We start from the raw sequence: 27,263 nt of genomic DNA on the forward strand, positions 1-27,263 counted from the left end.
TAGTCTTCAGCTGGATGTTATAGAGTCACTAGCAGTTTGTTATCTTGCCTGGAGAATTCCAAGGATGGGGAAGCCTGGTGGGCTGCCATCTATGGGGTTGCACAGAGCCGGACACGACTGAAGCGACTTAGCAGCAGCAGCAGTTTGTTAATGAAAGAAAGGAATGTCTTAAATCTCAGAATGGCACCAGACCCCTCATCCATAAGATGTATTTTTGGATAATCTTGGTACCAGATGAATGATCCCGGGCCATAAAACTATTGGTTTGAATCTTGTAGAAGGTCAGATTACCATACAAATAGTTTCATTTACATAGATTAGAGGAACAATGTCTGAGTTTAACATAATGGTTTGTCAAGTAGGTTCTGAGCCATTAGACAGAACTGACTTGAAGACAGAGTCTGGGGTAAATGTATAGTATATTAACATAGCTTAAGACAAACATTTCCATAAGAAAAATGCATTGGTTAACTCAAGGTTTGAGACTAGTTAACTTCAGGTGAAACCAGGTGTTATTATGGCAACACAGTATTTTAAGAGAAATCTCCTTTTAAATTTGTATAAAGAAGGGGAAAAAAAAATATCGCTAGTTTCCTCCTGCCTGTTAAGAGAAATAAAAAGTGTCTGACACTTGCAGCCTATTTCCTCCATTTGGAGACCCCTTGCCTTCATGCCTGTTACCCTCTCAATTCTATCTACAATTAAATTTAAAAAAAAAATAAATAAAATTCAATAAAAATAAGTAAATAAAATTAAGATTTCAGCAGTAATGACTTTATCTGATATCTTTACTTCACCAGCAGTTTCCCCTTTCCTTGCTACAGAATCTCACTTTAGCTTATGGGGAATGGAAAGAAGGAGAGAGCAAAAGGGAAAGAGAAACAGATGTCCAAAATATACTATGAAGAGTATTTTAAATGAAGGTAAACTGAGACAAACTGAAACTTCTCAGATTCACACAATCCTTACAATAATATTACCTCCTCCTCTGACCTAATGATGCTATTCCTTCCTTCTAATAGGTTCATTTAAAAAGTAACTTTTTCTATAATTAGCAATATTTGAATATGATCTGTACATAGGTTACTAGAATTGTGTCAATGTTACTTGCCATGTATTTAATAATTGTACTATTTTATATAAGATATTTTGTTTATTCTTCAGAAATACACACTGAAATAGTTAGGGTGAAGTGTGAAGTGTCATCATTTTTGCAAATTATTCTCAAATGTTACAGTAAAAAATAGAAAGAAGTAAATAAAAAAATACATTTTATCTGAAAGAAAAAAAAATAGGCTGTCTTCTTTTTTCAACTGAAGCATTTGGCTACGGGAACAGCTCACGTTTCCTTGCCTTGGGGCCATACAGCTGGAACCTGACAGCACTGGGACAAAAACCTATGTATGGCTTCTGCTTCTAATTCTATTGTTTAAAAATGGGTATGAAGGCATCTAATCTTAAGAAATTTCTTTGACTTGTGACCTATGGAAAACAAATTCTAATCTAATTTAGGTAAAATCTAATCAAGGTAAAATGTTGCTGCTATCTTTTTTTTTAAACTCAAATTTTGTTGACAGATTAATTCAGCCGAAGACTTTGCTAAAAATCTTAAGTCAATGAAGCAAATACAATTTTCTCCTGAAGCCAATTCACAATACATCTTCCTACTCTCTAGTATAAGTGTGATATCAGAAGTTTCCAGACACAAACTGTCAAACTATGGCGTGTCTCCTTTAGGGAACTCAGTGAGTCACCACTTATTTGTTTAATCTTTGTTTTCTTTTTTCATTTTAAAAGATGTTATTATATTCACCCTCATGTAGAACGCACAGACTACTGTTTGAAAAACATCCAATAAGGAAGCATTAAGAATCTCAGAAAGGGATAGACAGAGTATAATATTTAATTTTGGAATGTATTCCAAATATTATTTTAAAATCCAGCTGGGCACATTATAAATGTATACCACCTTTGTTCTTTATAGAGAACCATGGGAATTAGGAAAAGCTACAGATTTATGAAATTCTTTGGCAGCATACAGGGCACATGAAATATGTTGACCAATGCTCAGACACACACTGTTTAGCTTACAATTCAGTAATAATATTGTGTTCATTAAATTGTTTTCAGAGTTTACTTTTGCTTTTAATAGGGAATTAAATTTTTCCCCCTTTGATGATATTAATGTTTGGCTCTCAGATGCATAAATTGGACCATTTCCCATTAAGCTGGTAAAAAAGGAAATTTACAGAAAGAGAAGGAGAAAAAGAAAAAAAAAATACTTGAAGAGTTCTTCCATTATTCTTGGATCTCCCTGGGTAGCCAAAAACTAGATGGTCCAGAAGCTTCAAAACCACTGGTAACAATATTGAACATTGAAGACTGTCACACTTATGGTGTATTAACTGAATTCCCTTTGACAATGAACAGCAAACTTGGTAGGTGACCTCCTAAATGGAACTGAAGAATGGGCTCCTACAAATAAATTATCATCTCAGTGTTGATGAGTGGGAACATTTCTTGCAAGTCTGTGAAGAGAGTCATAAGGATGAACTAATACCAACAAATGAAGCTGGAGGGACTACTCAGAACTCCTAGGGTTATTGACCTCTGCTATTCTATATGAAAGCCAAACAAAAGAAAAACAGGAGCTGAAAGAATCAGACAGTAAATCATAGACCTGTGTTGTTCAGCACTGCTATTAGAAGCTTCCAAATATTTGACTAATATTAAGTAATAGATTAAAGTGAGACACAGTAAACAGACAGTCATGAAACCCATCTGGCATGGACTTGTGAAGGCCAGCATCTACTTGCTTTAATTCCATTGATGCATTACTAGTGAGGAAAAGAAACGTTAGCATAGCTTATTCCCCCTCTACCCTTTCCTTTGGATAATTGATCATTTGAAAATTATCTCTATTTGGCTAGCTATTTCCTATGTTAATTACTTATCAAAAAACTTTTTTAAAAAGAAAGGAAGAAAAACATTGTACTATGACTTGTGTCAAATTGCAATATGATTTCATGTGCCAAAAAGGAAAGCCATGTAACAAGTCCCAGATGTTAGTAATGGGACAATTGAACACCCTGTATAAGGTCTAGATAATGTTTAAGGAATGTAATATTGTGCTTCAAATGACAAAAGTCAGGGAAATCAATATTTGGGGTGACTTTCTTCTTCCTCTGATGTTTGGAGAGTAAAAAGAACAAAGGAAAGAATGAAAACAGTTGAAAGAGAAAAAGAAAAGCACCAACAAGACAAAGGAAAACCTTTATTTCTTAGTCAATTTCTGCTACTCCATTTTATTTACTGAAAGTCATGGGCCATTTTCGTCCTGGTAGTCTTCCTGTTTCCACACTGCTGAGAAATACTTGTGAATACGTGGTATGCATGCTCTCTCACATGATTTGAAACTTATCAAGAAATGGATCTGTGATTGTACACTCTATTGAACATAAAAAAAAAAAAAAGAAAGTGACTATCAGAATTTAGGTCTCTCACAGTTTTCCTTGAAATGGAAAAGATGAGATGATTTTGTTAAGAAAATAAAAAAGAAGGGCAACTGACAGAGTATGTAAAAGCATTCATACATGAGAGGCAAAGCCAGCAAGTAAAGGAACTAAGCTTTGAGGTTCCATCCTGGTCCTTTAGAGATAATTTGATTAAATGAGGAATTACCAACCAAAAGATCTTAGTCTCATCTTCTCTGTTGCTCAGGAAACCTGTAACCTTGAGTAAGTCACTAAACGTTTTCAAAGGGCCTCAATTTCTTCACATGTAAAGTGAGGATAATAATATATTTGTCTCTCTCAACTGTGCAGGGTCCCAAGATATTTACAAGTACTTAATTGAAAGCTTAAAGGTATCCAAATATTAGGGTTATGCATATAATTATTTTTAACCCTACTTGAATAGATGATAAAGCTCCTTTTGTAGAGGACACAAGGCTGTGGGCTTGCCCTGCCCTGGAGCCAACAGAAGTTAGAATAAAACAACTAATGTTATTTAAGCATTTTCCATGTGCCAAGAACTGCACTAAGCCTTTATGTGCATCAAGTCACTTAATATCTACAACTTTCTAAAGTTGAGGGCTTCCCAGATAGCTCAGTTGGTAAAGAATCCACTTGCAATGCAAGATATCCTGGTTTGATTCCTGGGTCAGAAAGATCCGCTGGAGAAGGGATAGGCTACCCACTCCAGTATTCTTTGGCTTCCCTTATGGCTCAGCTGGTAAATAATCTGCCTGCAATGAGGGAGGCCTGGGCTCGATCCCTGGGTTGGGAATATTCCCTGGAGAAGAGAAAGGCTACCCACTCCAGTATTTTGGCCTGGAGAATTCCACGGACTGTAAAGCCCATGGTGTCACAAAGAGTCAGACAGGACTGAGTGACTTTCACTTCACTTCAAAAGTAGAAATGTGTTTGCTCATGCTCAATCGTATCTGACTCTTTGTGGTCCCATAACTATTGCCTGCCAGGATGCTCTGTCCTTGGGATTTCCTAGGCAAGAACATTGCAGTGGTTGCCATTTCCTCCTCTAGGGAATCTTCCCAACCAAGAAATCATATCCAAGTCTCCTGTGTCTCCTGCACTGCAGGTGGATCCTTTACCACTGAGCCACCTGGGAAGCCCCATTTGACAGATAAGGAAACAGGGTCAGTGATTTGCCCAAGGTCAGACAGCTAAGATGTAGCAAAGCTGGGATTTGAATCTAGGGCCTGTTACCCCACACTTGCTGTTTCCAAAGTTATATGGCGAACCCAAGTTAAATCAGGTTCTCTGACTATGGTACACTATATCAAAATTGGCCTAAAAAATGGTTCACCTTTGGGGATTCCTGATTTTAAGCAATTCTCTTCCCTGGTGGCTCAGAGGTTAAAGCGTCTGCCTGCAATGCAGGAGACCAGGGTTCGATCCCTGGGTAGGGAAGATTCCCCTGGAGAAGGAAATGGCAATCCACTCCAGTATTCTTGCCTGGAGAATCCCATGGACAGAGGAGCCTGGTGGGCTACAGTTCACGGGGTCGCAACGAGTCAGACACGACTGAGCAACTTCACTTTCACTTTCACTTTGGGGATTCCTGATTTTAAGCAATTCTATCAGTATTAATGAGGGTGATAAATTCGTTCGTTCAGTTCAGTTCAGTCACTCAGTCATGTCTGAGTCTGCGACCCCATGGACTGCAGCATGCCAGGCTTCCCCGTCCATCACCAACTCCCAGACTTTACTCAAACTCATGTCCATAGAGTCCATGATGCTATACAACCATCTTATCCTCTGTCATCCCCTTCTCCTCCCGCTTTCAAACTTCCCCACCATCAAGGTCTTTTCAAATGAGTCAGTTCTTTGCATCAGGTGGCCAAAGTATTGCAGTTTCAGCTTCAGCATTAGTCCTTGCAATGTTCATACCAAGGTGCTTTCTTTCAAGTCTAGAGAGGGCAATGCCTAACCCATAGAATAAAGTTTTAACAATTGTTTTAAAGACCTTGTAGTACTGAAGTAAGGGGAGGAATTTTATGGGAGGGCTCCCTTCAAATCATACTTTCCAGATAAGTGTCTCCTTTTTCTACATTTACAAATGTTCTTAATTCTTTATAGTTACCTTTTCATCTGTAAAACAGAAAAAAAATAATAAATAAAGATAATAATGGCATCTACTATATGGGGTCATTATGATTATATAAGTTAATATATTTTATAGATGAAGAAATTGAAGCAAAGGGGGATTGACTTGCCTCAGGTCATGTAACTATAAAGTGGCAAATCTTGGGGACAAACAAAGATGGTGGTTCTCTGATTGTTGTCTGTCAGGATTTTGAAAAGAAGAAAATTCCATAAAAGAAAAAAAAAAATGGATGATGAAAGGAACTACTGGATTGCTTATGACTTATGAAGGTGAGTATTTTTGGAAGACCAGTGGAAATTTTCTTTAACAATGAGCTGCTGCTGCTGCTAAGTCGCTTCAGTCATGTCCAACTCTGTGCGACTTCATAGACGGCAGCCCACCAGGCTCCCCTGTCCCTGGGATACTCCAGGCAAGAACACTGGAGTGGGTTGCCATTTCTTTCTCCAATGCATAAAAGTGAGAAAATAAAGTGAAGTAGCTCAGTCGTGTCTGACTCTTAGTGACCCCATGGACTACAGCCCACCAGGCCCCTCCATCCATGGGATTTTCTAGGCAAGAGTACTGGAGTAGGCCGCCATTGCCTTCTCCATAAAAATGAGCTACAACAATAAAATTCATGATAGCTAACACTTGCAGAAGATATTAAGAAGAGGTGGCAATACACAGAAGAACTGTACAAAAAAGATCTTCATGACCAAGATAATCACGATGGTATGATCACTCACCTAGAGCCAGACATCCTGGAATGTGAAGTCAAGTGGGCCTTAGAAAGCATCACTACGAACAAAGCTAGTGGAGGTGATGGAATTCCAGTTGAGCTATTTCAATCCTGAAAGATGATGCTGTGAAAGTGCTGCACTCAATATGCCAGCAAATTTGGAAAACTCAGCAGTGGCCACAGGACTGGGAAAGGTCAGTTTTCATTCCAATTCCAAAGAAAGGCAATGCCAAAGAATGCTCAAACTACTGCACAATTGCACACTCATCTCACACGCTAGTAAAGTAATGCTCAAAATTCTCCAAGCCAGGCTTCAGCAATATGTGAACCGTGAACTTCCAGATGTTCAAACTGGTTTTAGAAAAGGCAGAGGAACCAGAGATCAAATTGCCAACATCTGCTGGATCATCAAAAAAACAAGAGAGTTCCAGAAAAACATCTATATCTGCTTTATTGACTATGCCAAAGCCTTTGACTGTGTAGCTCACAATAAACTGTGGAAAATTTTGAAAGAGATGGGAATACCAGACCACCTGACCTGCCTCTTGAGAAACCTATATGCAGGTCAGGAAGGAACAGTTAGAACTGGACATGGAACAACACACTGGTTCCAAATAGGAAAAGGAGTACCTCAAGGCTGTAAATTGTCACCCTGCTTATTTAACTTATATGCAGAGTACATCATGAGGAACGCTGGGCTGGTAGAAGCACAAGCTGGAATCAAGATTGCTGGAAGAAATATCAATAACCTCAGATATGCAGATGACACCACCCTTATGGCAAAAAGTGAAGAGGAACTAAAAAGCCTCTTGATGTAAGTGAAAGTGGAGAGAAAAAGTTGGCTTAAAGCTCAACATTCAGAAAATGAAGATCATGGCATCTGGTCCCATCACTTCATGGGAAATAGATGGGGAAACAGTGGAAACAGTGTCAGACTTTATTTTTTCGGGCTCCAAAATCACTGTGGATGGTGACTGCAGCCATGAAATTAAAAGACGCTTACTCCTTGGAAGGAAAGTTATGACCAACCTAGATAGCATATTCAAAAGCAGAGACATTACTTTGCCAACAAAGGTCCGTCTAGTCAAGGTTGTGGTTTTTCCAGTGGTCATGTATGGATGTGAGAATTGGACTGTAAAGAAAGCTGAGCACCAGATAATTGATTCTTTTGAACTGTGGTGTTGGAGCAGACTCTTGAGAGTCCCTTGGACTGCAAGGAGATCCAACCAGTCCATTCTGAAGGAGATCAGCCCTGGGTGTTCTTTTGGAAGGAATGATGCTAAAGCCGAAACTCCAGAACTTTGACCACCTCATGCAAAGAGTTGACTCATTGGAAAAGACTCTGATGCTGGGAGGGATTGGGGGCAGGAGGAGAAGGGGTTAACAGAGTATGAGATGGTTGGATGTCATCACTGACTCAGTGGACATGAGTTTGAGTGAACTCTGGGAGTTGGTGATGGACAGTGAGGTCTGGCGTGCTGTGATTCATGGGGTTGCAAAGAGTCGGACACGACTGAGCTGAACTGAACACTTATTTGGACTTTACTATATATTAGGTCCTATATTACCTCTCAGTAATCCTGACCTATAAGTGTTCCATAAGTATGAATAATATTAATAGTATCTATTTTGATTGTGATGTTCACAATCAGTAAAGGGAATACAACATGTACACAGATAATTAGAATACAAAGTAGAAAACTAAAAGTGACTAGAAACAATAAGGTGAGGTAACTGGGGACTTCAGAAGAAAGAGAGCACTTCTGCTGTGGCAACATATATGCCACTGATAAAGAAAGAAGGTTTAAAAGAGATAGCCACTTATGCATAAGGGAAACTTGAAGAGAAGGTAAATGTTGCAAAATGTGGATGTGCATGCTAAGTTGCATCTGACTGTCTGTGAACCTATGGACTGAAGCCCACCAGGATTATCTGTTCATGGGATTCTCCTGGTAAGAATACTAGAGTGGGTTGCCATTCCTTTTTTCCAGGAGGATCTTCCTGACCCAGGGATCAAACTGGCATCTTTTACAGCTCCTGCATTGGTGGGCAGGTTTTTTACCACTAGCACCACTTGGGAAACCCTGTGAAATGTGGAGCAGAAAGGGAAATCACAATCTAAAAGAAGGTACAGAGACAGTGAAATGCATAGTCTGTTCTGCAAGTGACAGTTAATTCATTTTTGTTGTTGTTGTTGTTGTGAAGGGGACTATAGGAAATTAACTCAGCAAATTAGGATGAACTCAGATTTGAAGAATGAAAGATTTAGATGTCAGGCCAATGACTTTGAATCTCATTCTGTGGGAAATGGAAAGTCATTGTCAACATATAAATTTTTTTTTCATGAATAGAGAGCCCAACTTCAGGAAAACTAACTTATCAACAAATGTAGAATGGATTAAAGAGGAATGGAATAAAGGCAAGGGATCTAGTTAGGCTGCAACTACAATAGCCAGTTGACACGGACACCCCCACCCCAGACTTTGTTTCTGTGTCAAGGGACCAATTCAACTAATAGTCATTCAAAAAATACCCACAAAATTGTTACTATGGACCAGGCACTTGTAAAGTCCCTCTCTGCAGGGGCTTAGTATATTATAATTTAATAATTATAATGTTAAAGTCTCTTAGAAACACATTCTCTGAAAAAGTAAGACATGATAAATGTTTACCTTTGTCAAGAAATAATTTTACACTGTGCAATCAAACAGGAAAATTATAGCCTTAATGAAAGTGTTAGTCACTCAGTCGTGTGCAACTCTTCACAACCCCATGGTCTATCCATGAGTTTCTCCAGGCAGGAATACTGTAGTGGGCTGACAGTCCCTTCTCCAGGTGATCTTCCCAATTCAGGGATCTAACCTAGATCTCATGCACTGCAGGCAGATTCTTTGCCTCTTTCTATAACCTCAGAGAGACAGACAATAGTCAAACATGCAAATATTCATGAATACACAGCCACAACCTGTACTTACATCCTACAATCAGTAGATGGCGATTACAAGCTTTCATCCAGTGACTTTCAACTCAAAGGATAGAAGAAAGTAAGTGAAAGAGGAGAGAGGAGAGAAGAACAAAGGAGGGAAGGGGAAACGAAGGAATAATGAGAGGATGCTTGAAGGGAAGAGAAAGATTAAGTGGAGAGAGTGGGAAATGGGAAGGGGATAGAAGCTATGCTTGCAGTTCAAATGTCTCTCTGAGATATACTTAGTTTAGAACTCTTTCCAAAGGTTAAATTTGCAGCTAGCCCTGCTGGTAGGGAAGAAATTTGAATTGTCTTCCAGGCAGATATTGAAGAAGATAATTTTCTTATTCCATAATCCCACCAACTGAGTTTAGTAGAGAGAGGGCACAGATGTGTTTGAAAGGTGCCCCCACAGGTCTTTTGACCCTGTGGAGCAAAGAAATGTAACTTTAAAAACCTCATAACTGTTCTGCTGCCTGGGTGTCTCTTTCTTTCTTGTTAAGCTGAAAATCCTAGCAGAGGAAGAGAAATGTTGGGACAAGTTCCCAATATATTATTAGGGGCATTTATGAAGTCAAAACAAAGAGGAAAATTCTATTAATAGTAAAATTGACCTTTTGAGATCTAGGTGGAGACCATCACCAAAGGAATAATTAGGCATGAAAACGCTCAAAGTTGGATGTTGGCTATGGTTCAGTAAAGGATTGAGAGTTATAGGAATAAAGATGAATAAGGAAAGAAAGGAGAAGGTGTAAGACCATATTGCCTCTTTATTTGAGAATAGAAGTCTAGTCTACTTCCTCTTGGTGTAGTCATTGTATCTTGAGGCAAACATTAGATTTATTTTCCTGGATGGATATGAGAAGAGAGGTTAAGAGCAATTTTTGCCCAAATATTCTGTCTTTGCAATTGCAAATTTTTGTAGGTCAAAAGTCAGACATGGGTCTCACTAAGCTAAAGCAAGGGATTTTCACCATTTTTTTTTTTTTTTTTTTTAGCTTTTCAAGTTTCAAGCTAAAGTGGGCTATAGGGGAAATTCGATTTCCTTACCATCTCTAGTTTCTAGAGGCCACCTGCATTCTTTGGCTTAGGGCCACTTCCTCCTACCTTCAAAGCCAGCAATACTACATATTTCTGACCATCATTCCTCAATTACATTTCCTTCTGACCCCAGCCCATGAAGGTTGTCCCAATGTTAAGAACACATGTAATTAGATTTTATCCACTCAAGTAATTCACAATAAGTGCATAATTTCAAACTATATGTCCTTAATCATACCTGCAACAAAAAGTCCGATTTGTCATGCAAGGTAACATATTCATAGGTTCCTGGGATTAGAGGAGAGAGAGAGAAAAAACTAAATGTACATAATAAATGACAAAAAAAAAATGACTTTTGGATTAGGAATGCTCAACAGAACTGCTTAGAAATGGGTACAGTACATCAATCAGTACATCAGATCAGACAGGTACTTTGAATGCCTCTAATAAAAAGGGATCTTTTTTCTTTAAAAAATCATTTATTTTTTACTTGAAGGATAATAGCTTTACAGAATTTTGTTGTTTGCGGTCAAACCTCAACATGAACCAGCCATAGGTATACATATATACCCTCCCTTAAAAAGGGGATTTATTTTTGATGGTAAGAAGTTGGATGAGTTGAACAGTTCTATGAAGACCTACAAGACATTCTGAACTAACAACCAAAAAACGATGTCCTTTTCATTATAGGGAACTGGAATGCAAAAGTAGGAAATCAAGAAATACCTGGAGTAACAGGCACATTTAGCCTTGGAGTACAGAATGAAGCAGGGCAAAGGCTAATAGAATTCTGCCAAGAGAACACACTGTTCATAGCAAACACCCTCTTCCAACAACACAAGAGAAGACTCTACACATGGACATCACCAGAAGGTCAACACCGAAATCAGATTGATTATATTCTTTGCAGCCAAAGATGGAGAAGCTCTGTACAGTCAGCAAAAACAAGACCAAGAGCTGACTTTGGCTCAGATCATGAACTCCCTCTTGCCAAATTCAGACTTATATTGAAGAAAGTAGGGAAAATCACTAGACCATTCAGGGATGACATAAATTAAATCCCTTAGATCTGATAGACAGAGTGCCTGAAGAACTATGGGCAGAGGTTTGTGACATTGTACAACAGGCAGGGATCAAGACCATCCCCAAGAAAAATAAATGAAAAAAAGCAAAATGGTTGTCTGAGGAGACCTTATAAAGAGCTGTGAAAAGAAGAGAAGCAAAAGGCAAAGGAGAAAAGAAAAAAATATACCCATTTGAATGCAGAGTTCCAAAGAATATCAAGGAAAGATAAGAAAACCCTCCTCACTGATCAATGCAAAGAAATAGAAGAAAACAACAGAATGGGAAAGACTAGAGATATCTTCAAGAAAATAAGACATACCAAAGGAACGTTTCATGCACAAATGGGCACAATAAAGGACAGAAATGGTATGGACCTAACAGAAGCAGAAGATATTAAGAAGAGGTGGCAAGAATACACAGAAGAACTATACAAAAAAGATCTTAATGACCCAGATAACCACGATGGTGTGATCACTCACCTAGAGCCAGACATCCTGGAATGTGAAGTCAAGGGAGCCTTAAAAAGCATCAATACAAACAAAGGTAGTGGAGGTGATGGAATTCCGGTTGAACTATTTCAAATCCTAAAAGATGATGCAGTGAAAGTGCTGCACTCATTATGCCAGCAACTTTGGAAAACTCAGCAGTGGCCACATGAATGAAAAAAGGTCAGTTTTCATTCCAATCCCAAAGAAAGGCAATGCCAAAGAATGCTCAAACTACCGCACGGTTGCATTCATCTCACACGCTGGCAAAGTAATGCTCAAAATTTTCCAAGCCAGGCTTCAACAGTATGAAATTCCAGAACCATGAAATTCCAGATGGTCAAACTGGTTTTAGAAAAGGCAGAGGAACCAGAGATCAAATTGCCAACATCCGTTGGATCATCGAAAAAGCAGGAGAGTTTCAGAAAAACATCTACTTCTGCTTTATTGACTATGCCAAAGCCTTTGACTGTGTGGACCACAACAAACTGGAAAATTTTTAAAGAGATCGGAATACCAGACCATCTGAACTGCTTCTTGAGAGACCTGTATGCAGGTCAGGAAGCAACAGAACTGGACGTGGAACAACAAACTGGTTCCAAATAGGGAAAGGAGTACCTCAAGGCTGTATATTGTCATCCTGCTTATTTAACTTATATGCAGAATACATCATGAGAAATGCTGGGCTGGATGAAGCACAAGCTGGAATCAAGATTGCCAGGAGAAATATAAATAACCTCAGATATGCAGATGACACCACCCTTATGACAGAAAGCAAAGAAGAACTAAAAAGCCTTTTGATGAAAGTGAAAGAGGAGAGCGAAAAATTTTGCTTCAAACTCAACATTCAGAAAACTGAGATCATGGCATCTGGTCCCATTACTTCATGGCAAATAGATGGGAAAACAGTGGAAACAGTGACAGACTTTATTTATTCATTTTTGAGGGGGGCTCCAAAATCACTGCAGATGGTGACTGCAGCCATGAAATTAAAGGACACTTGCTCCTTGGAAGAAAAGTTATGACCAAACTAGACATATTAAAAAGCAGACATTACTTTGCCAACAAAGTTCCATCTAGTCAAAGCTATTGTTTTTCCAGTAGTCATGTATGGATGTGAGAGTTGGCCTATAAAGAAAGCTGAGCACCAAACAACTGATGCTTTTGAACTGTGGTGTTGGAGAAGATTCTTTAGAGTCCCTTGAATGAAAAGGAGATCCAACCAGTCCATTCTAAAGGAGATCAGTCCTGAATATTAATTGGCAGGACAGATGCTGAAGCTGAAACTCCAATACTTTGGTCATCTGATGCAAAGAACTGACTCATTTGAAATGGCCCTGATGCTGGGAAAGATTGAAGGTGGGAGGAGAAGGGGACAAGAGAGGACAAGATGGTTGGATGGAATTACCAACTCAATGGACATGAGCTTGAGTAAACTCCGGGAGTTGGTGAAGGACAGGTTGGCCTGGCGTGCTGCAGCCCATGGGATCTCAAAGAGTTGGACATGACTGAGTGACTGAACTGAACTAATATGAATAATTTGACAGTGGCAGAGGAATGTTAAAACTAAATTTTGTAAAAGGAGATATTTGTCTTTCTCTGTCTGACATTTTCACTGAATATAAAATCTCAAGGTCCATCTATGTTGTCACAAATGGAAACATTTTACCTTTTCTTCTAGCTGAATAGTGTTCATTTATACATATCATATCTTATTTACCCATTCATCTGTTCATGGGCACTTAGGTAGTTTCCATATTTTGGATATTGTAAGCAAGGGCACAGTGAACATAGGGGAGCATATATCTTTTCAAATTTAGTGTTTTGTGTATTTTAGATAAATATCCAGAAGTGGAATAGCTGGATCATACAGCAGTTTAATTTTTAGTCATTTTTGGAGGAATCTCCATAGTGTTGTCTACCTTGTTGTTGTTCAGTTGCTCAATTGTGTCTGACTCTTTTCAATTCCTTGAACTGCAGCATGACAGACTCCTCTGTATTCAACTATCTTCTGGAGTTTGCTCAAATTCATGCCTGTTGAGTTGGTGATGCTATCTAACCATTTCATCTTCTGCTGTTCTCTTCTCCTTTTGCCTTCAATATTTCACAGCATCAAGGCCTTTTCCAATGAGTCAGTTCTTTGCATCAGGTGGCCAAAGTATTGGAGCATCCACTTCACCATCAATCCTTCCAGTAAATATTCAGAGTTAATTTCCTTTAGGATTAACTGGTTTGATCTCCTTGCAGTCCAAGGGGCCCTTAAGAGTTTTCTCCAGTACCACAATTCAAAAACATCAATTCTTTGGTTCTCAGCCTTCTTTATGGTCCAACTCACACATCTGTACATGATGACTGGGTAAACCATAGCTTTGATTATACAGACCTTTGTCAGCAAAGTGATGTGTATGTTTCTTTTTTTTTTTTTTTAAACATAGTGTCTAGGTTTGTTATAATTTTGATGCCAAGGAGCAAGAGTCTTTTAATTTCATGGCTATAGCCACTGTCTACAGTGATTTTGGAGCCCAGAAAAGAAAATCTGTCACTGCTTCCACTTTCCCCCCCTTCTATTTGCCATGAAGTGATAGAACCAGATGCCATAAACTTAGTTTTTTTTTTTTTTTTAATGTTGAGTTTCAAGCCAGCTTTTTTACTTTCCTCATACACCTTCATCAAGAGGTGCTTTAGTTCTTCTTCACTTGCTGCTATTCAAATAGCATCATCTGTATGTTTGAAGTTGTTGATAATTCTCCCAAAAATCTTGATCCCAGCTTGTGATTCATCAAGCCTGGTATTTCGCTTGATGTACTGTGCATAGAAGTTAAATAAGCAGGGTGACAGTATACAGGCTGTTGTACTCCTTTCCCAAATTTGAGCCAGTCAGTTATTCCATGTCTGGTTCTAACTATTGCTTCTTGACCTGCATACAAGTTTCTCAGAAGACAGTTAAGGTGTTCTGGTATTCCCATCTCTTTAAGAATTTCCCACAGTTTGTTGTAATCTGCACAGTCAAAGGCTTTAGGGTAGTCAATGAAGCAGGAGTAGATATTTTTATGGAATTCCCTTACATTCTCCATGATCCAATGGATGTTGACATTTTGATTTCTGGTTCCTCTGCCTCTTTGAAACTCAGCTTAGGATGGCAGAGAAATAGGATGGGGAGACGACTTCCTCCCCCACAAATTCATTGAAAGAACATTTGAACGCTGAACAAATTTCACAAAACAACCTCGGAATCCTGGCAGAGGACATTAGGCACCCAGAAAGGCAGCCCATTGTCTTTGAAAAGAGGTAGGACAAAATATAAAAGATAAAAAGAGAGACAAAAGGGGTAGGGATGGAGACTCATCCTGGGAAGGGAGTCTTTAAAGAGAAGTTTCCAAACATTGGAATCTCAGAAGGCAACATAAGCGGGAGGAAAAATAAATAAATAAATAAACCCCATAAATTACATCCCTAATGGCAACTCCCAGCAAAGAAGTATCCCAAACACTCACATCAGCCACCAGCATGCAGGGGCTGAACAGGGAGGAGTGGGCTGCATTGCTTAGGGTAAGGACTGGGCCTGAATGTCCTGAGGGCAATCTGAGGAAGCTAACATGAGATAGCAACATAAACTGTGGAATAGCCAGAGAGAGAGAGAGGAAAATAAAAGAGAGAGAGAGAGAGAGAGAGAGAACTATCCCATGAAAAGCCCTAACCTAAGGTACTGCCTGGCCTGCTCACAGAACAAAGGACTGAGGGAATACCAGAGGAGAGCTAGCTGGCTGCACACTAGCCCATCCCCCACTGGAAGCATGGAGGGCAGGCACGCAGTAGCCAGAGTCAGAAAGGAGCAAACTTGGCTCCAGAGATGGCATCCCCTACCAAACTGCGAGCAGGCTTCCAGTTGCTAACCAAGACTTCCTGGGATGCTGGACGGTTGACATCCACCTGGAGGGTTGCAGCCAAAGATAAGCTCCCCAGAAGAGGCACACAGCACACCTGAGACGGAGTGCACGCTGCCAACCAGGAAACTGAGCGGCTGGGAATGGGGAGGTGATAAGATTCATTCCCCACCTGGGGAGAGTGCACTCACCAAGCACCTGGTCGCCTGAGCTGCTTGGACCTGGGAAGGGCACAAAACGCTGGCCCAACCAAGTCTAAGCCTTTGGGGAGTACCTGAGAACCTGAACCTGAGCAGCTTAAACCTGGGAAGTACACACAACCCAGGACCCGCTTTAGACAGTTCCCCTGCAGAACAACCTGGAGCCTAAACAGTGTAGACTGGGAAAGCACACACGCTGTGAGCAGGGGAAAACCCAGTGTGGCCAAGACACTGCAAGCACTCCCCATGCACACCAGTGATATTTGTTTGCAGTGTTCCTCCCTCCCCACAGCACGACTGAACAAGTGAGCATAAATAAGTGGCCACCTTCGCCCCCTTGTGTCAGGGTGGAAATTAGACACTTAAGAGACCTGCAAAAAGAAGAAATCAAAATAAACAGAGGGAACCGCTTTGGAAGTGACAGGTACAAGAGATTAAAACCCTGTAGTTAGCACCGACTACATTGGAAGGGACCTATAGATCTTGAAATGTATAAGCTGGAACAAGGAACTATCTGAAACTGAACTGACCCCACACTGCCTGCCACAGCTCCAGAGAAATTCCTAGATATATTTTAACTATTACCATTTTTTTTAATTTAATTTTTTAAAATTCTTAAGTCTTCTATTACTCCTTTAATTTTCATTTTTATAGCCTACTATTACCTTGCAAAAAAAGACCCTATTTTTAAAGCAAACTTCATATGTATTTTTTGTAATTTTTGTTATTTTGCTTTGTTGTTTTTTTTTTTTTTAATATTGTATTTTTGAGAGTCTACCCTCTAGATTTTTAATATTTGCTTTTTGATATTTGTTATCAATTTTTTACCTTTAAGAATCCAATTGTCAGTATCCATTTTTAATTAGGAATGTGATTACTGGCTTGATTACTCTCTCCCCCTTTTGACTCTTTCTCCCCAAGGTCACCTCTATCTCCTCCCGCCCCTTCTCTTCTCTAGACAACTCTAAATCTCTGTATGTGTTCTGGGCTGTGGAGAATACTTAGGGAACTGATTACTGCCTAGATCTGTCTCTCTCCTTTTTATTCCCCATTTTATCCTCCTGGTCACCTCTATCTCCTTCCTTCCTCTTCTCTTCTCTACGTCACTCCATGACCCTCATTGAGGGTTCCAGACTGTGGAGAGCACATAGGGAATTGATTACTGGCTATATTGCTCTCACCTCTTTTGATTACCCCTCTTCTCCTCTTGGTCACCTCTATCTCCCTCTTCCCTCGTCTCTTCTCCATGTAACTCTGTGAACCTATCTTGGTGTCCCTCACTGTGGAGAATCTTTTCACCATTAACCTAGATATTTAATCATCAGTGCTGTATGAATGGAGAAGTCTTGAGGTTACTGTAACAAGAAGACTGAAAACCAGAGGCAGGAGGTAGGCCCAAAACCTGAGAACACCAAAGAACTCCTGACTCCAGGGAACATTAATCGATAAGAGCTCATCCAAAAGCCTCCATACCTACACTGAACCAAGCACCACCCCAGGGACAACAAGTTCCAGAGCAAGACATACTACACAAATTCTCCAGCAACACAGGAACATAGTTCTGACCTTCAATATACAGGCTGCCCAAAGTCACACCAAACCAATAGACATCTCAAAACTCACTACCGGACACTTCATTGCACTCCAGAGGGAAGAAATCCAGCACCATCCACCAAAATACCGATGCAAGCTTGCCTAACCAGGAAACCTTGAAAAGACACTCGTCCAAACCCACCCACAATGAGGAACCTCCACAATAAAGAGGAACCACAAACTGCCAGAATACAGAAAGGCCACCCCAAACACAGCAATATAAACAAGATACAAAAACAGAGAAATACTCAGCAGGTAAAGGAGCATGATAAAAGCCCACCAAACCAAACAAAAGAAGAGGAGACAGGGAGTCTACCTGAAAAAGAATTCAGAATAATGATAGTAAAATTAATCCAAAATGTTGAAAACAAAATGGAGTTACAGATAAATAGCCTGGAGACAAGGATTGAGAAGATGTAAGAGATGTTTAGCAAGGACCTAGAAAAAATTTAAAAAGTCAGTCAATAATGAATAATGCAATAAATGAGGTAAAAAACACTTGGAGGGAAGCAACAGTAGAATAACGGAAGCAGAAGATAGGCTAATTGAGGTAGAAGATTGAATGGTAGAAATAAATGAAGCAGAGAGGAAAAAAGAAAAAACAAATACTTAAAAGAAATGAGGACAACCTCAGGGACTTCTAGGACAATGTTAAATGCTCCAACATTAGAGTCATAGGAGTCCCAGAAGAAGAAGACAAAAAGGCCATGAGAAAATACCTGAGATGATAATAGTTAAAAAGTTCCCTAAAATGGGGAAGGAAATAATCACCGAAGTCCAAGAAACCCAGAGAGTCCAAAACAGGATAAATCCAAGGTGAAACACCCCAAGACACATATTGATCAAATTAACAAAGATCAAACACAAAGAATACATAGTAAAAACAGCAAGGGAAAAACAACAAACAACATTCAAGGGGATTCCCATACGGATAACAGCTGATCTTTCCATAGAAACTCTTTAGGCCAGAAAGGAATGGAAGGACATACTTAAAGTGATGAAAGAGAAAAACCTACAACCCAGATTACTGTACCCATCAAGGATCTCACTCAAATATGAAGGAGAAATCAAAAGCTTTACAGACAAGCAAAAGCAGAGACAATTCAGCACCACCATACCAGCTCTCCAACAAATTTTAAAGGATCTTTTCTAGACAGAAAACACAGAAAGGGTGTATAAACTCGAATCCAAAACAACTAAGTAAATGGCAATGGGATCACATTTATTAATAATTACCTTAAATGTAAATGGGTTGAATGCCCCAACCAAAATACAAAGATTGGCTGAATGGATACAAAAACAAGACCCATATATATGCTGTCTACAAGAGACCCACATCAAAACAAGGGACACATACAGATTGAAAGTGAAAAGCTGGAAAAATTTACTTCATGCAGATAGAGACCAAAAGAAAGCAGGAGTAGCAATACTCATAGACTTTAAAATAAAGGCTGTGAAAAGAGACAAAGAAGGACACTACATACGATCAAAGGATCAATCCAAGAAGAAGATATAACAATTATAAATATATATGCACCCAGCATAGGAGAACCACAATATGTAAGGCAAATGATAACAAGTATGAAATGGGATGTTACCAACAACAAAATAATAGTAGGAAACTTTAATATACCACTCACACCTATGGATAGATCAACTAAACAGAAAATTAGCAAGGAATCACAACCTTTAAGTGATACAATGGACCAGTTAGACCAAACTGATATCTATAGAACATTTTACCCCAAAACAATGAATCTCACCTTTTTCTCAAGTGCACATGAAACCTTCTCCAGGATAGATTATATCCTGGGCCATTAATCTAGGCTTGGTAAATTAAAAAAAAAAAAATTGAAATCATTCCAAGCATCCTTTCTGACCACAATGCAGCAAGATTAGATGTAATTAGATGAAGTTAGATGTCAATTACAGGAGAAAATTACAGGAGGCTGAACAACACACTGCTGAATAACCAACAAATCACAGAAGAAATCAAAATATGCATAGAAATTAATGGAAATGAAAACACAACAACCCAAAACCTGTGGGACACTGTAAAAGCAGTGCTAAGGGGAAGGTTCATAGCAATACAGTTTTTCCTCAAGAAACAAGAAAAAAGTCAAATAACCTAACTCTACATCTAAAGTAACTAGAAAAGGAAGAAGTGAAGAAATCCAGGGTTAGTAGAAGGAAAGAAAACTTAAAAATTAAGGCAGAAATAAATGAAAAATAAACAAAAGAGATCATAGCAAAAATCAGCAAATCTAAAAGATGGTTCTTTGAGAAGATAAATAAAATTGAAATATCATTAGCTAGACTCATCAAGAAACAAAAGGAGAAGAATCCAATCAACAAAATTAGAAATGAAAATGGAGAAATCACAACAGACAACACAGATTTACAAAGGGTTATAAGAGACTATGATCAGCAACCATATGCCAATAAAATGGAAAACTTGGAACAAATGGACAAATTCCTAGAAAAGTACAACTTTCCAAAACTGAGCCAGGAAGAAATATAAAATCTTAACAGACACATCACAATCACAGAAATGGAAACTAATCAGAAATCTTCCAGCAAACAAAAGCCCAGGTCCAGACGGTTTCACAGCTGAATTCTACCAAAAATTGAGAGAAGAGCTAACACCTATCCTACTCAAACTCTTCCAGAAAACTGCAGAGGAAGATAAACTTCCAAACTCATTCTATGAGCCCAATATCACCCTAATACCAAAACCAGGCAAAGATGCCACAAAAAAAAAAAAAAAAAAAAGAAGAAGAAGAAGAAGAAAGGAAACTACAGGTCAATATCACTAATGAACATAGATGCAAAAACTTTAACAAAATACCAAATGGAATCCAACAACATATTAAAAAGATCATATATCATGACCAAGTGGGCTTTATCTCAGGAATGCAAGGATTCTTTAATATCCACAAATCAATCAATGTAATACACCACATTAACAAATTGAATGATAAAAAACATATGATTATCTCAATAGATGCAGAGAAAGCCTTTGACAAAAGGCAACATCTATTTATGATAAAAACCTTCCAAATAGCAGGAATGGAAGGAACCTACCTCAACATAATGAACGCAATATACGACAAAGCCACAGGAAACATTACCTGCAATGGTGAAAAATTGAAAGCATTTCCCCTAAATTCAGGAACCAGACAAGAGTGCCCACTCTCACCACTACTATTCAACATAGTTTTAGAAGTTTTGACCACAGCAGTCAGAGAAGAAAAAGAAATAAAAGGAATCCAGATTGGAAAAGAAATAAAACTCTGTTTGTGGATGACATGATCCTCTACATACAAAACCCTAAAGACTCCACCAGAAAAATTACTAGAGCTAATGAATGAATATAGTAAAGTTGCAGGATATAAAATCAACACACAGAAATCCCTTGCATTGCTATACACGAACAATGAGAAAACAGGAAGAGAAATTAAGGAAACAATTCCATTCACCATTGCAACAAAAAGAATAAAATACTTAGGAATATATCTACCTAAAGAAACAAAAGACATACATATAGAAAACCATAAAAACTGATGAAAAAAATCAAAGAGGAGACAAATAGGTGGATAAATGCACCATGTTCATAGATCAGAAGAATCAATATTGTCAAAATGAGTACACTCCCCCAAACAATCTATAGATTCAATGCAATCTGTATCAAGCTACCAATGGTATTTTTCATAGAATTAGAACAAATAATTTCACAATTTGTATGGAAATACAAAAATCCTCAGATAGCCAAAACAATCTTGAGAAAGAAAAAAAGAACTGGAGGAATAAATCTGCCTGACTTCAGGGTCTACTACAAAGCCACAGTTATCCAGACAGTATGGTACTGGCACAAAGACAGAAATATCAATCAATGGAACAACATAGAAAGCCCAGAGATAAATCCATGCACCTATGGACCCCTTAACTTTGACAAAGGAGACAAGAATATACAATGGAGAAAAGACAATCTCTTTAAGAAATGGTGCCGGGGAAACTGGTCAACCACTTGTAAAAGAATGAAACTAGAACACTTTCTAACACCATACACAAAAATAAAGCCAATGAAAATATGAAAAAAAAGATAAGCAAACAAAAGTAACAGCCATGACTGGGGAATGACCAGGGCCCATCGCACCTGACCTCTATCCAGTTGCACGGAAGAGTTCATTGCAAATTTAAAGGATTAAAACATTAGGGAAAAAAAAAAACTCAAAATGAATTAAAGATCTAAACATAAGACCAGAAACTATAAAACTCCTAGAGGAAGACATAGGCAAAACACTCTCTGACATTAACCACAGCAGGATCCTCTACGAACTACCTTCCAGGGTAATGGAAATAAAAGCAAAAATAAACAAATGGGACCTAATTAAACTTAAAAGCTTTTGCACAATGAAGACTCCTGCAGCTCAATTTCAGAAAGATAAGCGACCCAATCAAAAAATAGGACAAAGATCTACACAGACATTTCTCCAAAGAAGACATACAGATGGCTAACAAACACATGAAAACATGCTCAATATAACTCATTCTCAGAGAAATGGAAATCAATACCACAATGATGTACCATCTCATGCTGGTCAGAATGGCTGCTATCTAAAAATCTCCAAGCAATAAATGCTGGAGAGGGTGTGGAAAAAAGGGAACCCTCTTACACTGTTGGTGGGAATGCAAACTAGTATAGACACTCTGGAGAACAGTGTAGAGATTCCTTAAAAAAAAATGGAAATAGAACTGCCACATGACCCAACAATCCCACTGCTGGGCATACACACCGAGGAAACCAGAATTGAAAGAGACACATGTACCCCAATGCTCATCACAGCACTGTTTATAAAAGCCAGGACATGGAAGCAACTTAGATGTCCATCAGCAGACAATGGATAAGAAGGCCATGGTACATATACATAATGGAATATTACTCAGCCATTAAAAAGAATGCATTTAAACCAGTTCTAATGAGTTGGATGACACTGGGGCCTTTTATACAGAGTGAAGCAAGTCAGAAAGAAAAACACCAATAGAGTATACTAAAGCATATATATGGAATTTATAAAGATAGTAATTATAACCCTATATGCGAGGCAGCAAAAGAGCCACAGATATATACAATAGTCTTTTGGACTCAGTGGGAGAAGGTGAGGGTGGGATGATCTGAGAGAATAGCATTGAAACATGTATATTATCATATGTGAAACAGATCGCTAGTCTAGGTTCAATGCATGAGACAGGTTGCTCAGGGCTGGTGCACTGGGATGACCCAGAGGGACAGGATGGGGAGGGAGGTGGCAGTGGGGTTCAGGATCCAGAACACATGTACACCCATGGCTGACTCATGTCAGTGTATGGCAAAAACCAATACAATATTGTAATTAGCCTCAAATTAAAATAACTAAAACAAAAAAAAAAAAATAGAAAGATACCCAGCTTATACATCTGGAAGTTCTTGGTTCAGGTACTGCTGAAGCCTAGCTTGAAGGATTTTGAGCATAACCTTGCTAGCATGTAAAATAAGTGCAATTGTGTGGTAGTTGGAATATTCTTTGACATTTTCCTTCTTTTGGATTGGAATGAAAACTGACCTTTTCCAGTCCTACAGCAACTGCTGAGTTTTCCAAATTTGGTGACATACTGAATGCAGCACTCTAACAGCATCCTCTTTTAGAATTTTAAATAGCTCAGCTGGAATTCCATCACTACCACTAGCTTTGAGGTAATGCTCCCTACGTCCACTTGACTTCACACTCCAAGGTGTTCATCTCTAGGTGAGTGACCACATCATCACGGTTATCTGGGTCATTAAGACCTTTTTTGTAGAGTTCTGTGCTTTCTTGCCACCTCTCCTTAACCTCTTCTTCTGTTTTCTATAGTGGCTACACAAGTTAATATTCTCTCCAGAAGTGCATGAGTGTTCACTTTTCTCCACATTCTTACCAGCACTTGTTATTTCTTGCCTTTTTGATAACAGCCATTCTGTCAACTGTGATATGATATCTCATTATGGTTTTGATTTTCATTTCCTTAATGCTTAGTGGTGCTGAACATCGTTTTGTGTCCCTGATGGTCACCTGTATGTCTTCTTTGGAAAAAGTCTATTTGGTTCATCTGCTTATTTCTTAATTGAGTTGTTTGTTTCTGTTTGTTGTTAATGATTTTTATGAGATTTTATGAAAAATAATGTACATGTACATGTATAACTGAATCATTTTGCTTTACACCTGAAACTAACACAATATTATTAATCAACTATTATCAAATATAAAATAAAGCTCTAAAAAGAAAACTTGCTACAATTTATGTTGATGAATGCTTTGTCTATGCTGTCTTCTATGGGTTTTATGGTGTCATGGTTTATCTTAAGTCTTTAAGCCATTTAGAGTTTATTTTTGTGTATGGTATGATGGTGTGTTCCAACTACTTTGATTTACATGTTGCTATCCCAGAAGACAATGGCACCCCACTCCAATACTCTTGCCTGGAAAATCCCTCCCCTGGACGGAGGAGCCTGGTCAGCTGCAGTCCATGGGGTCGCTAGGAGTTGTACACGACTGAGCGACTTCACTTTCACTTTTCACTTTCATGCATATTGGAGAAGGAAATGGCAACCCACTCCAGTGTTCTTGCCTGGAGAATCCCAGGGATGGGGGAGCCTGGTGGGCTGCCATCTATGGGGTTGCAGAGAGTTGGACATGACTGAAATGACTTAGCAACAGCAACAGCATCCCAGCTTCCCAGTGCCCCTTGCTGAACAGACTTTTTTTCTCATTTTAAATTCTTGCCTACTTTGTCAAAGTTTAATTGACTATAGATATGTGGGTTTATTTGTGGCCTTTCTATTCTGTTCCATTGATCCATATGTCTGTTTTTGCACCAGTCCCACACTGTTGTGATTAAAGTAGCTTTGTAATGATATCTGAAGTCTGAGGAAGTTATATCTTCTGTTTCATTCTAGTTTCCTCTCAGGATTTCATTGGCAATGCTGGTTTTTTATGGTTCTATATAGATTGTTGGAATTTGTTCTAGTTCTATGAAAAAATGTCATGAGTAATTTGATAAGAATCACATGAAATCCAGAGCTTGCTTTGGGAAGTATTGCCATTTTAACAATATTAATTCTTCCAAGCATGAGCATGGAATGTATTTCTATTCCTTTGAATCCTCTTTAATTTGAATGTATTTCTATTCCTTTGAATCCTCTTTAATTTTCTTTAATAGTGTTTTATAGTTCTCAGTGTAAAAGTCTTTCACTTCCTTGATCAAGTTTATTCCTAGGTATTTTTTAGTGCAATTGTTATAAGATTTTTTTTAAACATTCTATCAGTCTCCCAGGGGCTTTCCTGTTAGCTCAGTTGGTAAACAATCTGCCTGCAATGCAGGAGACCCTGGTTTGATTCCTGGGTCAGGAAGATATTCTGGAGAAGGGATAGGCTCTGCACTCCAGTATTCTTGGGCTTCCCTCGTGGCTCAGCTAGTAAAGAATCCACCTACAATGTGGGAGATCTGGGTTCAATCCCTGGGTTGGGAAGATGCCCTGGAGAAGAGAAAGGCTACCCACTCCAGCATTATGGCCTTGAGAACTTCATGGACTGTGTAGTCCATGGGATAACTAAAGAGTTAGACATGACTGAGCAACTTTCACTTCACAGTCTTCCAAGGCTACAGACATAAAATCAAAAATAAACGACTGGAACTTAATTCAAGCTTACAAGATTTTGCATAGCAAAGGAAACCAATAAATAAATAAATAAAACACAGAGAATGGGAGAAAATATTTGCAAATAGTGCTACCAAACAAAGTTTAATCTCCAAAATATACAAGTAGATTATACAAGTGAACAATGAAAAACAACTAACCTAATCAAAAAAATGGGCAGAAGATCTTAATAGACATTTTCCAAAGAAGATATACAGGCAGCCAGTAGGCACATGAAAAGATGCTCAGCATCAGTAATTTGTTAGAGAAATGCAAATCAGAAGTACAATGAGACACCATCTCACACCGGTCACAATGGCCATCACTAAAAAGTCTACAAATAGCAAATGCTGGAGAGATTGTGGAAAAAAGGAAACTCTCCCCCACTGTTAGTGGGAGTGTAAATTGGCACAGCAACTATGGAGAACAGAGTGGATGTACCTCGGAAAACTAAAAATAAAGTTACCATATGATCCAGCAATTCCACTCCTGGGCATTTATCCAAAAAACTATAATTCAAAAAGATATATTCACCTTTATGTTCATAGCAGCACACTATTCATAATAGCCAAAGAATATTATCAATGAAATGCCCATTGATGGATGAATGGATAAAAAAGATGTGGTACATATATACAATGGAATACTACTCAGCCATGAAAAGAATGAATGTTAGCATTTGCAGCAACATGGATGCAACTAGAGATTATCATATTAAATGAAGCAAGTCAGCAAGAGAAAGAAAAATGCCATGTTATATCACTTATATATGGAATATAAAATATGGCATGAACTAACCTATCTACAAAGCAGAAATAGACTCATAGACATAGAGATCAGACTTGCGATTGCTAAGGGTGAGAGAGAAGGGAGAAGGATGGACTGGGAGTTTGGAATTGGTAGATTCAAACTATTCCATTTAGAATGGATAAAAAATAAGGTCTTATGTATAGCACAGGGAACTATATCCAATTTCCTTTGATAAGACATAATGGAAAAGAATATATAAAAGAATATATATATATATATATATATATATATGTGCATAACTGAGTCACCTTGCCATTCAGCAGACATTGGCATGTTACAAATTGACTATATTTCAATTTTTTAATTGAAGGATAATTGCTTTACAGAATTTTTAAAATTAATTTATTTTTTATTGAAGGATAATTGCTTTACAGAATTTTGCTGTTTTCTGTCAAATCTCAATATGAATCAGCCATAGGCATATGTATGTCCCCTCCCTCCTTCCCATCTCCCTCCCCATCCCACCCCTCTAGGTTGATACAGAGCCCCTGTTTGAATTATCTGAGACTTACAGCAAATTTCCATTGGCTATCTATTTTACATATGGTGATGTAAGTCTCCATGTTACTCTCTCCGTACATCTCACTCTCTCCTCCCCTCTCATCGTGTCCATAAGTCTGTTTTCTATGTCTATGTCTTCATTGCTGCCCTGCATATAAAGTCTTCAGTATCACCTTTCTAGATTCCATATATATGTGTTGCTGCTGCTGCTGCTGCTAAGTCACTTCAGTCGTGTCTGAATCTGTGTGACCCCATAGACGGCAACCCACCAGGCTCCTCCGTCCCTGGGATTCTCCAGGCAAGAACACTGGAGTGGGTTGCCATTTCCTTTTCCAATGCATGAAAGTAAAAAGTGAAAGTGAATTCGCTCAGTCATGTCTGACCCTCAGTGACCCCATGGACTGCAGCCTTCCAGGCTCCTCCATCCATGGGATTTTCCAGGAAGGAGTACTGGAGTGGGGTGCCATTGCCTTCTCCCATATATGCTCCCATATAGTATATGATATTTATCTTTCTCTTTCTGATTTACTTCACTCTGTATAATAGGGTCTAGGTTAATCCACCTCATTAGAACTGACTCAAATGTGCTCCTTTTTATTGCTGAGTAATATACCATTGTGTATATATACCAGAACTTCTTTATCCATTCATTTGTTGAT

At 38.6% G+C, this 27,263-nt stretch overlaps 1 protein-coding gene and 1 non-coding gene across 2 annotated transcripts in view; one reads left to right on the forward strand and one right to left on the reverse strand.

The window, feature by feature from the left end:
• TENT5D (terminal nucleotidyltransferase 5D) overlaps positions 1 to 27,263 on the reverse strand; it is a 287,933-nt gene that overhangs the window by 178,174 nt on the left and 82,496 nt on the right. The window lies entirely within an intron of this gene.
• Positions 4,860 to 4,931, forward strand: TRNAC-GCA (transfer RNA cysteine (anticodon GCA)). Its single transcript has one exon. It is a non-coding gene; the product is annotated as a tRNA-Cys (tRNA).

Source organism: Bos indicus, chromosome X, assembly GCF_029378745.1.
Source record: "Bos indicus isolate NIAB-ARS_2022 breed Sahiwal x Tharparkar chromosome X, NIAB-ARS_B.indTharparkar_mat_pri_1.0, whole genome shotgun sequence".
Lineage (NCBI taxonomy): Eukaryota > Metazoa > Chordata > Mammalia > Artiodactyla > Bovidae > Bos > Bos indicus.